We start from the raw sequence: 10,427 nt of genomic DNA, 5'->3' as shown, positions 1-10,427 counted from the left end.
AAGTATCTTGTTATTAGAAGATTCTGAGTTAGATTTAATAGGTATAGCAAGTAGCTAATACAGCAAGCCTCATTTTTCAAGCTCTTGCCCTTGCTGTGTGGCAGTTTCCTCAGAGAACATCTTGGAGGCAAAGCGCCAACGACACAGGCTTTTCCCAGGAGGCAGGGGGGCATTCTGTCCTGTGGGGAAGTCCTTGGAACGGACCAGACTTGCTAGGCCCCGCCCTCCTCAGTAAGGCCTGCCTCATAATCCTATCTAGAAACCCTTGTTTCTCATTTCGTTGCGTGTCATTGAGCAGCTTATCTATAATGGAGAAAATACGCACGGTGGTACGGGCCTATAATCCTAGCTCCTGCGAGCTGAGGCAAAAGACGTTCAGTGAGTTTCAGGCCAGTCTGAGCTACAGTGTGAGCTCCAGGTGAGCCTCGCAGTTCAGTGGTACACCGCTTGCCTAGCGGGCCCAGGGCTCTAGGTTCCATCCTTAGTGTTGTTAGGGAATTAATATGCCTTCTTGGTGATCAATCATTCCAGCACTCAGAACTTAATAAAGGAAATTAGTAACAATGTCCTGGCTAATCCAGAAAGGGAGCCAGCCTTGCACAGAAATCTGTTAGCTTATATTGTTTTATAGCCCCTCAAGTTCCTCTCTGAGCAATTAAACATGTTTCACAAAGACAGAAGAAATTCCAAGCTTCAGTTGTTTGGACAAGCAGGGAGGTTTACTGTATAGAGCATTGTCGTCGTTATCTAGAGACAGACTAGGGCTGCCTTTCCCGGGGAGCTGCTATCCAGGGTCATCCTGTGTGCCTGGAGGAACTGCGCTGATAAGAGAACTGGGAGTGCTCCTTTAGCTAAATTCTACTCTGTGTAATTTAGTATTTTAAAAAAGCAGTGTAATCGATCCTACTTTATAATATCAATCTATGTCCTTAGTTTCTCCTATATCAGTACAAGGAGGAGACAGATGCAACTCGGATCTTCAAACATTTTTAGCGTGTAGCTCAAGGAAAGCAGGCTGCTTCAGCCTTCCAAATGCTGGAATATACCGATGCGCGTGCATCTTGACTCTTTGGAAGAGGTTACGGTGCAAGCCTTACATAGCAGGCCAGAGAGGAAAGCTTTGATGTGGTGAGCCAAAGAATTTAACAGCATAATTTTCATTACACGCAGCCCGATAACAGGGATTATAGCTGCTACCACAGATGCTCGGTAAAACCGTAGTCGGCAGGATTCGAACCTGCGCGGGGAAACCCCAATGGATTTCAAGTCCATCGCCTTAACCACTCGGCCACGACTACCTGTTCCTCACGACTTCTGAAGTGCTAATATAAACTAATGGGTAGGTGAAATTTTTCACGGAAATCTAGTGATAAAGAATTTCCTAGCTTATACCGAGAAACAAGAGAACCACAGACACGGTTGCAAGAAAGTAAAGGCTTTCTAGGGGCGATCCCTCGCTACTGATTTATTCCCCGGAATCCGTGGAGAAGGGTCTGCGGTTCAAAGTAAACTTAAACAAGAAGTGCCAACGCAAGGAGCAAGGAAAGTGAGAAAACACAGGTCACTTTAGAGTTAAAATTAACAACCCCTGCTGCCCTTACACTGCAGAAGGACTGGGGGGCTGGGAAGGGGGGGGAGTCTTGTGTTCTCAGACCTCAGATCTCTCTCACTGTAGCTAAGACTGCGCCCCCCAGACGTCTGAACCCCGTAGAGGAAGGAACTCCGAATACAATTTCCAAAGGTTTTGACTTGGTGAGAGTAGCTCTGTTGCCTAAGAAAAGGACAAGTGATTAAAGGCACGCAATTTTCAACAAATCCAATAAAACTGACGTAACTGATTCCTTATGTCCGACACTTAGGAGGTTGTCTGAGTAGGATCAGGAAAGGAACTGGCATAATTTATTTTACCTCTTCGCATATAGGTCAGGAATTCTGTATCGTGTGCTTCATCTCGAAGCATATATACTCCAGAGAATTTATCCGCGATGTAGCTATAGATATAAATGCTATAGATATTTAGATAGATCTTGAATACGTGACCTCCGTGACCCACAGGGAGGTTCTCTCAACTTGTGTTTCCCTTTGGTTTTGTATGTTCCTGTGCTGTTTTTGAAACGGAGTCGCTATTAACAGTCTGGCCTTGAATTTGCTATGTAGCTGAGGATGCTCTACAACGGCACGTCAGTGTCCTCGGAGGTCAAAAAAGGTTGTGGTATTAATTGCGGCGAGGGTATAGGTCAGTGAGAAACCTCTTGCCTGAATGCTAGGAACCAATCTCAGATCCTCTGGAAGAGCAGACATCTCTTCGACCCTTTAACTGGGATTATTTTTTTTTTTGAAACAGAAATTTTATTTTTTTATCAGCCTTTGAAAGATGAACTAGTACATCAGCCCATTATGGAAAATGGAGAAACAGAAAATGATACCCACACACGCCACAGAAGCCAGGTGGTAAACTGCTACACACCATCCTCTGCATCTATACAGCTTTTTTTTTCTTTTGCCTATGTTGTTTTGTGCTCGTAGTACTAGTAAGGTTTAACACCTTGTGTGCCCTTCCAACTTTATATTTCTGGAATTTGCCTTGACTGAATTGTTGACCCCATAGTGCATTACCTGGTAAGCTAGGCATAACTGGGATTATTTTAATGACTTGTTTAGTTTAAAAAAAAAAGGGGAGATAGAGGACAGTTGTATGAGTTCTGTGAGTGTGTGTGTGTGCATTCCTGTGTGTGTGTGCATTCCTGTGAGTGTGTCTGTTGTGTCCTACAAAGGATTGAACCCAGGACCTTAGCAGGCAAATGCTCCACCGCTAAGTCCAAGGCTCACATTTTTTAGTTTTGGAGAGCTGTGTTTCTTGAGGTCAACTCAAAATTAGTCTTGCATATGTATGCAGAAAAAGAACGTTTAAAAACATATGATGCATTCTTAAATCAAATGGCTGTCAGTTCTCTAGTTATAGACCAATAAAATACACACAGGAAATGTTCTAAACCTAGGTGCTGGGACTGTAGTTCACTGGCAGATCACACCTAGCATCTGTGAAGCCCTGAGTCAGGCCCCTGCCTTACACAGGCATGCACACATATATGTTGAATGTATTATTCAAACATCAAACAGTACATTTCTCTCTTGACGGTGTAATATTCCCAGCCATCAGAGGGTTGCACAGCTGATTTAGCTATGTACATGCAAAAACCAAAACTATTTTTTTAATTTATTTATTTATTAAAGATTTCTGTCTCTTCCCCACCACCGCCTCCCATCTCCCTCCCCCTCCCCCAATCAAGTCCCCCTCCCTCGTCAGCCCAAAGAGCGATCAGGGTTCCCTGCCCTGTGGGAAGTCCAAGGACCACCCACCTCCATCCAGGTCTAGTAAGGTGAGCATCCAAAAAGCCTAGGCTCCCACAAAGCCAATACGTGCAGTAGGATCAAAAACCTATTGCCATTGATCTTGAGTTCTCAGTAGAAACCAAAACTATTTTATCTTGAATTACACCCAGTTTTCAGAAGAAATACAAGAGTATCTTTGACTGTAATCTAATGAAAACTGAACACTACTTTAAAAGACACTTTCGGTAGTTCGAATTAATTTTTACAGAACAAACTCGGTAATTTTTTTCTGTTTTCTTAACTGCCTCCAATTCTACCTATAACTTAACAAGCATGTGTTGTTCGCAGACCGCATCACTGTGCATCTTTTGCAGGCGGGTAGGGGCCAAGCCAGTTAAAGTCTTCACCTGCTATTTGATATTTCTCTGAGGCAGAGTCCGTATTTGCAAATTACTCAGATTATAAAAAGCAAAAATCTAGTACAAAGGGAAGTGGAGATCTGGCTTGTGAGTAGCATTGTATGACAAAGGTGTCCCCTTTAAAGACTTGCTTGTCAGTTTTGTTCCATAAGTGCTTGAGGAAAATGTGCAGCTATCCATGTTTAGCCACCTAGCAAACCTCACTTCTGTAAGGCGACCAGAAACATTGCTGAAGGCATAGACAGCATCCAAGGGCAAAAAACCAGTACATATCACTGAAGAAAGCTAATTTCCAAGTACCTTGTGAGCACGGATCCTTCTCCCTGCCTCTTTTTCCTCAATTGAGACATAAGGATCAAGTGATATCATGTTTATACATGAAGTGATTTTGCAAAATCCAAAGTAAATTTTAGTAGCTAGCATTATTTTGTTAAGGTGAACCCCGCTGTTCGCCTCGTCTCAGTAATGTAGACTTACATTTCACTTGTTTTTATTAGCTTCAGAACTTTAATCTCAAGGAGTTTCAAAACTTACTTAGAAGGCTAAAAATGGGTAGCCACTCAGGTTTTGTGAATTGTTTCCATCATTCACAGTCCCACAGAGGATTTAGATCGTGTCCCAGTTGTTGGCTGTACCTCGAGGATTGCTAGTACGGAAGACAGGGAAGCTAGTCTCTGGAAATAGGAACATCAGCTCCGAAGATGAAGAGCTGTATGTCAGTTTGTCACTAATCATTATTTCTGTCGGAGAGGCCTCAAGTAGTTCAAATAAAATAAATTATATATTATATTTTATATGTAAAGAAAAGAAATACAACACTACTAGAAAAGTTAGACGGTAGAAGACTAAAGTTAAGCCAGGTTCCTTACCCGTCCCTGCCTGTTTATCCTCATGTAGTCGTGGCCGAGTGGTTAAGGCGATGGACTAGAAATCCATTGGGGTCTCCCCGCGCAGGTTCGAATCCTGCCGACTACGATGTCTTATTGAAGGCTCATGATTTGTGAGCCTATTGCTTTTCAGAAGATTTCTTCAATGACTAATAAGTTCTTTGGGCGGCCCAATAAAAACACCTCTGCATGTTTTCACAGTACCGAGCTCAGTACTACTTGAAAGAATAATGAAAGCTTTAGAAAGCAATTAGATCAACGACGGGGAAAAATTGTGGAAGCTTTTAAAATACAATTAGATCATAGACCTAGAGAGGTTTTCTTCTACTATGAAGTTCACTATGTGGCCTTCAATGCTGATTTTTCATTTCTGTGTTCCAAATGCTGGTATTATTAGCAGTAACTACTGTTGTTATTGTTTTGTTGTTTCTATTTTTATCTTGTGCTAGTTGACTTCTTTCTTTCCTTTTCCTTTTTATTTATTTTTTTTATTTTTTGTGACACATCTCCATGTAGACCCAACTGTTCTGGAACTCCCTCTGTAGACAAGGCTGGCCTCTGACTAAAAGATCCATCTGATTGGCTGATTTCTAATTTCTTCTGTTGAATCATAGGACATTTGTATTCAGCTTTTTAAATTATTTACGTTCAAATTAGCAAATTCATTTTAATACAGCTATGTGTGGTTGAATAAAAAGTTTGGGAAGTACTAGCATTAATGTCATTTTTTAAAAAAAAAAATTCATTTATTTTTCTTTCTCTCCCCCCACCCCATCACCCAAGATGGCGTTTCTCTGTGTAACAGCCTTGGCTGATCTGAAACTGGTTTTGTAGATCTGGTTGGCTTTGAACTGACAAAGATACACTTGCCTCTGCCTCACAAGTGCTGAGATTAAAGGCATGGACCAACACACCTAACCAGTTTAAATTTTTTAATTTATATTCAGAATCAATTGTATTACCATTAAGTATTAATATTACCTTTCATAACCATTAATGCAAATTTTATGTATAATTAGCAAGGCAGAAGCTTGTTTTTGTTTGTTTTGTTTTGTTTGCTTTTTTGTTTTAAGAGGTTGTTTCTGCCTTCAGGGTATATATACCTTTACCGCCAGCACTTGAAAGGTGGAGGCTGAACGATCAGAAGTTCAAGGTCCTTCAGTGCAGAGCAAGCTTGAGACCAGCCTTGGTTGCCTGAGACCTTGTCATATATATGCATGTGTGTATGTATGTATATATGCATGCATGTGTGTATGTATGTATATATGCATGCGTGTGTGTATGTGTATATGCATGCATGCGTGTATGTATGTATATATGCATGCGTGTGTGTATATATGCATGTGTGTATGTATATATGCATGTGTGTATGTATATATGCATGCGTGTATGTATGTATATATGCATGTGTGTATGTATGTATATAGGCTCCACTTACATAGAACTGATGACACACAGAAAGCGACAAGACAAGGAAATTCTGTTTCTATTTACACGCCTTCCTGTTGGCATTAATGATCAAAGAAAGCGGGTTACCCCAGAATGTAACCAAGGCTCTGTGGCAGATGGGAGGAGCAGTCTTGATGAACTAACTGGTCCTTAAAGAGCCGCGCGGAAGCGCATTTACAGTTTGTTACACACACACACAAAAAATGGCTTTTGAATAAAACAAGTTCCTCATACTAATCTAGGTGTTTTGTGAAGGAAAGCATCACACCCCGGAAACTTTAGTCCTTATTGTGTACTGTTTGCAGTACCCAATAGTGCAAGATGCCCCAGGTGTGCCCAGAACATCTTGTGACCAAAGTGGAGCAAAGGCTGTAAAGTTCCCTCAGAAAAACAACTCTGTAGATAACAGAAAATAAACGCTGTTCTATACAGTGATTTCTTCAAGGTCAAAGTACTTCTAGAAAAGTACCTGTTTTGGAGTGAGGTACCCAGACCCAGACAGACAAACATCACATGTACTCACTCATAAGTAGATTTTAGATGCAAAGCTAAGAAAACCAGTCTACAATTCACAATCCCAGAGAACCTAGACAACAAAGAGGACCCGAAGAGAGACATACATGAATCTAATCTACATGAGAAGTGGAAAAGACAAACTCTCCTGAGTAAATTGGAAGCATGGGGACCATGGGAGAGGGTAAGAAGGAAGGAGAGAGGAATGGAGGGGAGTGGAAAAAAATATATAGCTCAATAAGAAAAAGAAAACAACTGTTCTGGTGTTTGCCCTAGATACAGTGAAAACAGCGGTTTCGTTTCTGTGTTTTACCCTTTAACCCCAGCACTGAAGAAGCAGGCAGATCTCTAGTTTGAGGCCAGCTTGGTCTACAGAAATAGTTCCAGGACAGCCAGGGCTACACAGTGAAACCCTGTCTAGAAAAACCAAACAGACAAAAAAGAGAGGAACAATTCAGGAACCTTTTCTGAGGAAGTGAACTCACAACACTGATTTGAGAAAGCACGGGTGTGGGCACGGGTGCACTTGTGACCTCCTAATTTACCACATTGTGTTTATGAATCATGAGCTATTTCCTAAGCGGCTTTGTGCTTCAATTACACTTTGACACTTTTTAACCTCTTTAGCTACATTATGCAATATGAAAGAAAATCTAAAGCCCTCTTGTTACCCAGTGTTTTCTTTGTCTTGTTATTTATTTTTCTTCTCAAAAATCTTTTCTTTGTTTTGTGAGACAGGTTCGTTTGTGGCCCTCAAACTTGATAGTTGGCAACAATGACCTTGAACTCCTGGTCCTTCTTCATTGACGGGTAGTCTTCCTCCTTCTGCTTCCCAAATGCTGTGATTACAGACAGGGACAGCATGCAAAATTTCATGTTCTTGGTGGCAGACAGCATGCAAAATTTCATGTTCTTGGTGGCATACAATAGAGCCCTTTGCAGGAGGAACAAGGTGAGCATTTGCTTTCTCTCTGTCTGTCTAGAAAGAACCGGACAGGGTGCAGTAGTTCAGGACTTACACAGGCTGGAGTCAGAGTCACAAGGTGACAATCACACCATCCAGAATCAATGACTTTAACTGAGGGATGGGGGTGGGCAGTGGGAGGTGGGGAGAGACAACAGAGTGCCAGGAAACTGGATCAGAAGTTAAGGTTAGCCTCCACTGCAGAGCAAGCTTAAGGCCAGCTTCAACTATCTTATTATTTTTTGCTCTCCCAAGAGAGGGATTCTCTGTGCCCTGACTGTCCTGGAACTCACTCTATAGATCAGACTGGCCTCAACTCACAGAAATCCACCTGTCTCTGCCTTCCCAGCACTGGGATTAAAGGTGTGGGCCACCACTACCCCAAGAGACCTTGCCTTTAAAGAAAAAAAAATAGAGGTTTGTATTACATAGAATTGTGACATTAAGAGTCAGGAGAAAAGTAGTGGATTCCCACGTGTGTGGGGGGGGGTTGGGGGTGTATACCATGTGTGTATATATATATATACACATGTGAGATATATATATATATACATGTGATATATATATAGATATAGATATTACACCCACATATATATTATAATGATGTTACAGATTTATAATTCCAGCTATTTGAGAGACTGACAAGGAAGATTTCAAGTTCAAGGCTTGTCTGGACTACAGAGTGAGTTCAGGCTTACCATAAGCAACTTAGTGAGTTTTGTCTCAAGATAAAGCAAAACCAGAGCTGGAGATAAAGTTCAGTGACAAAGCGTCGGCTCAACAAGCACCGTGCTTTAAGTTCCGTTTCCAAGACCACAAAACACAGACTAGAGCTGTTGACAAAGACTGAAGGTCATTAGAGAACCTGTCCGCACATTTTCATGGTATCATTTCAAATGGGGAAGTCGTTCTTAAGTCTTGGGAACAGGATTCAGAGTTTACTTTCACAGATTGTTTCCAGTGCATAAGAATCTGTTTTCCTTAACCTAATGTGGGCCCTGAGCGTCCCTAACACCCCTCCTCCCTCCTCCTACAGTCCCAGTCAGTTGTCCCTGCATCCCCACTTCGGTCTCTCTTCTGTGCATCTGCTCCGCACACGACCTCCCAACCCCCTCTGCTTTCTGTCTTCCCTCTTCCTCCCTTTATAATGTCCCACGGAATTCCCTTCCTCTCTTCTTCTCTCCCTCTAAAAGGCAAGCCAGAATCTCATTACCAGGTACACACATGGAGACATGTATGATCCAGGTCTTCTAGAAGTTCTTTCTCTCCACTTGTTGTCTTACACTTATTCTGTTAAAAAATTAGAACCAGGAGACTGTGGCAGGGTTGTCTTGAGGTCAAGGCTAGCCTTGAGTACAACGCACGGCTTCCTCAAAACAAACACCAAATAGCTCGTCTGGAGGATCAGTTGACTCAGAGAATTTACCACGACTAAAGAGCCATGAGAAGGGCATCCAGTTGTCTACAACTAAAGATCTTTTGCTCCGAGAAAACAATCTTATAGCAGAGGATGGTTTCGATCCATCGACCTCTGGGTTATGGGCCCAGCACGCTTCCGCTGCGCCACTCTGCTCCTATAGGAGAGCACTCCTAAGATAGGATATAGTTTCATCCAGTCTGGGAATAATTTATTTTGTGTCCGTAGTGCTCTCTTTTCCACTGCCTCCTTCGCACTTAGTCTTTGTGATCCAGATCTCACCGAGATTGCCAAAGGGATTTTCCTGGGACGGAAATTAAGAGCTCAAAGACTGTATCAAGAACGACTTCCCTGGGTTTGGAGTTCTTCGGGGTCGTTACCAGCATGAATTTTTGCCGGTGGATGTCGGCTTTCCAGAGGAAGAAACCTGCCAAGTCCTACCATTTTTTTTTAACAGTCGTGTCCTTAACCGCCAAAGCTGCCTCGTCTGGTCTACCTCCCCCTCCTCCTCCTAAGAATCCCATTTCCCTCCGTCTTGCAGGCGCCTATTCCCACCAATTGGACAAATTTACTACATGTCCAAGCTTCAGCCTGAGCTTGCAGTTTGGGACTGTAATCTAAGCACCAGCACTCAGAGATTGAGGCAGGAGGATTGCCTTGAGTTCCAAATCAGAATAGTTTACAAAGATTCTAATGCAAAAGGAAAACAAATATTTAAATAAATACATTTAAATAAATAATGAATAATGAGATTCGTGTCACCATTAAATGTTTAAAACACTGCATTTTAAAAAATCCTAACATACAAAAGAAAATAAACGCTATACTAATGATTTGTTTATTTATTTATTTTTGCCATTCTGAGAATTTAAATCTTTTAGTTTTTCAGTCAGATGGAAGCAAAAAGTGTTTCCTTGTAGAACTTCCATCTGGGACTTCCGTATATCTCAAACAGGTTAGGTAGTATTCTAGATCTCTGTCAGAGGGTGGGTGATTCCCTGAGCTTCTTGGAGGGAAGGGACTCAATTTCAGCACCACAAACAGGTTAAATTTGGTAAAGAAGGGTGAGCCTTAGGATGAGGTTTTTGTTTAGAATAGGTCACAATTCTTTTTCTTTTTTATTAATCCCAGATTTCCCCCCCAAACTTCTGAATGTTTTGAATCTAGTTAGGTTTGCTTTTGTAAAGTCAGAGGCCCAAATGGACTCCCTAGTCCATCACTTTAATTCCTCAGTCACAACTACACAAATTATTGTTGTGTTTAAATAAAATAGCTGTCATTAAACGTAGATCCCCTTACAAGATATTTTTGTTTGTTTCTCTGTTGTTTTTCGACACAGGGTCTCTCTATAACTTTGGGGCCTGTCCCTAAACTAGCTCTTGGAGTACAGGCTGGCCTCGAGCTCACAGAAACCTGCCTCCCTCTGCCTCCCGAGTTGGGGGATT

The 10,427-nt window shown here is 41.9% G+C and overlaps 3 non-coding genes across 3 annotated transcripts; 1 reads left to right on the top strand and 2 right to left on the bottom strand.

The window, feature by feature from the left end:
- Window positions 1-1,216: 1,216 nt before the first annotated feature.
- On the bottom strand, window positions 1,217-1,298 carry Trnas-uga (transfer RNA serine (anticodon UGA)). Its single transcript has one exon. It is a non-coding gene; the product is annotated as a tRNA-Ser (tRNA).
- Window positions 1,299-4,645: 3,347 nt separating this feature from the next.
- Trnas-aga (transfer RNA serine (anticodon AGA)) lies at window positions 4,646-4,727 on the top strand. Its single transcript has one exon. It is a non-coding gene; the product is annotated as a tRNA-Ser (tRNA).
- A 4,339-nt stretch (window positions 4,728-9,066) lies between these two features.
- Window positions 9,067-9,138, bottom strand: Trnam-cau (transfer RNA methionine (anticodon CAU)). Its single transcript has one exon. It is a non-coding gene; the product is annotated as a tRNA-Met (tRNA).
- Between the last annotated feature and the right edge of the window lie 1,289 nt (window positions 9,139-10,427).

The sequence above is a fragment of the Alexandromys fortis genome, unplaced genomic scaffold (assembly GCF_014885135.2).
Source record: "Alexandromys fortis isolate MF-2015 unplaced genomic scaffold, M_Fortis_MF-2015_v1.1 scaffold_5, whole genome shotgun sequence".
In the NCBI taxonomy this organism is placed as follows: domain Eukaryota; kingdom Metazoa; phylum Chordata; class Mammalia; order Rodentia; family Cricetidae; genus Alexandromys; species Alexandromys fortis.
The sequence above is the reverse complement of the archived record's forward strand: the minus strand, read 5'-3'. Positions and strand labels throughout refer to the sequence as shown.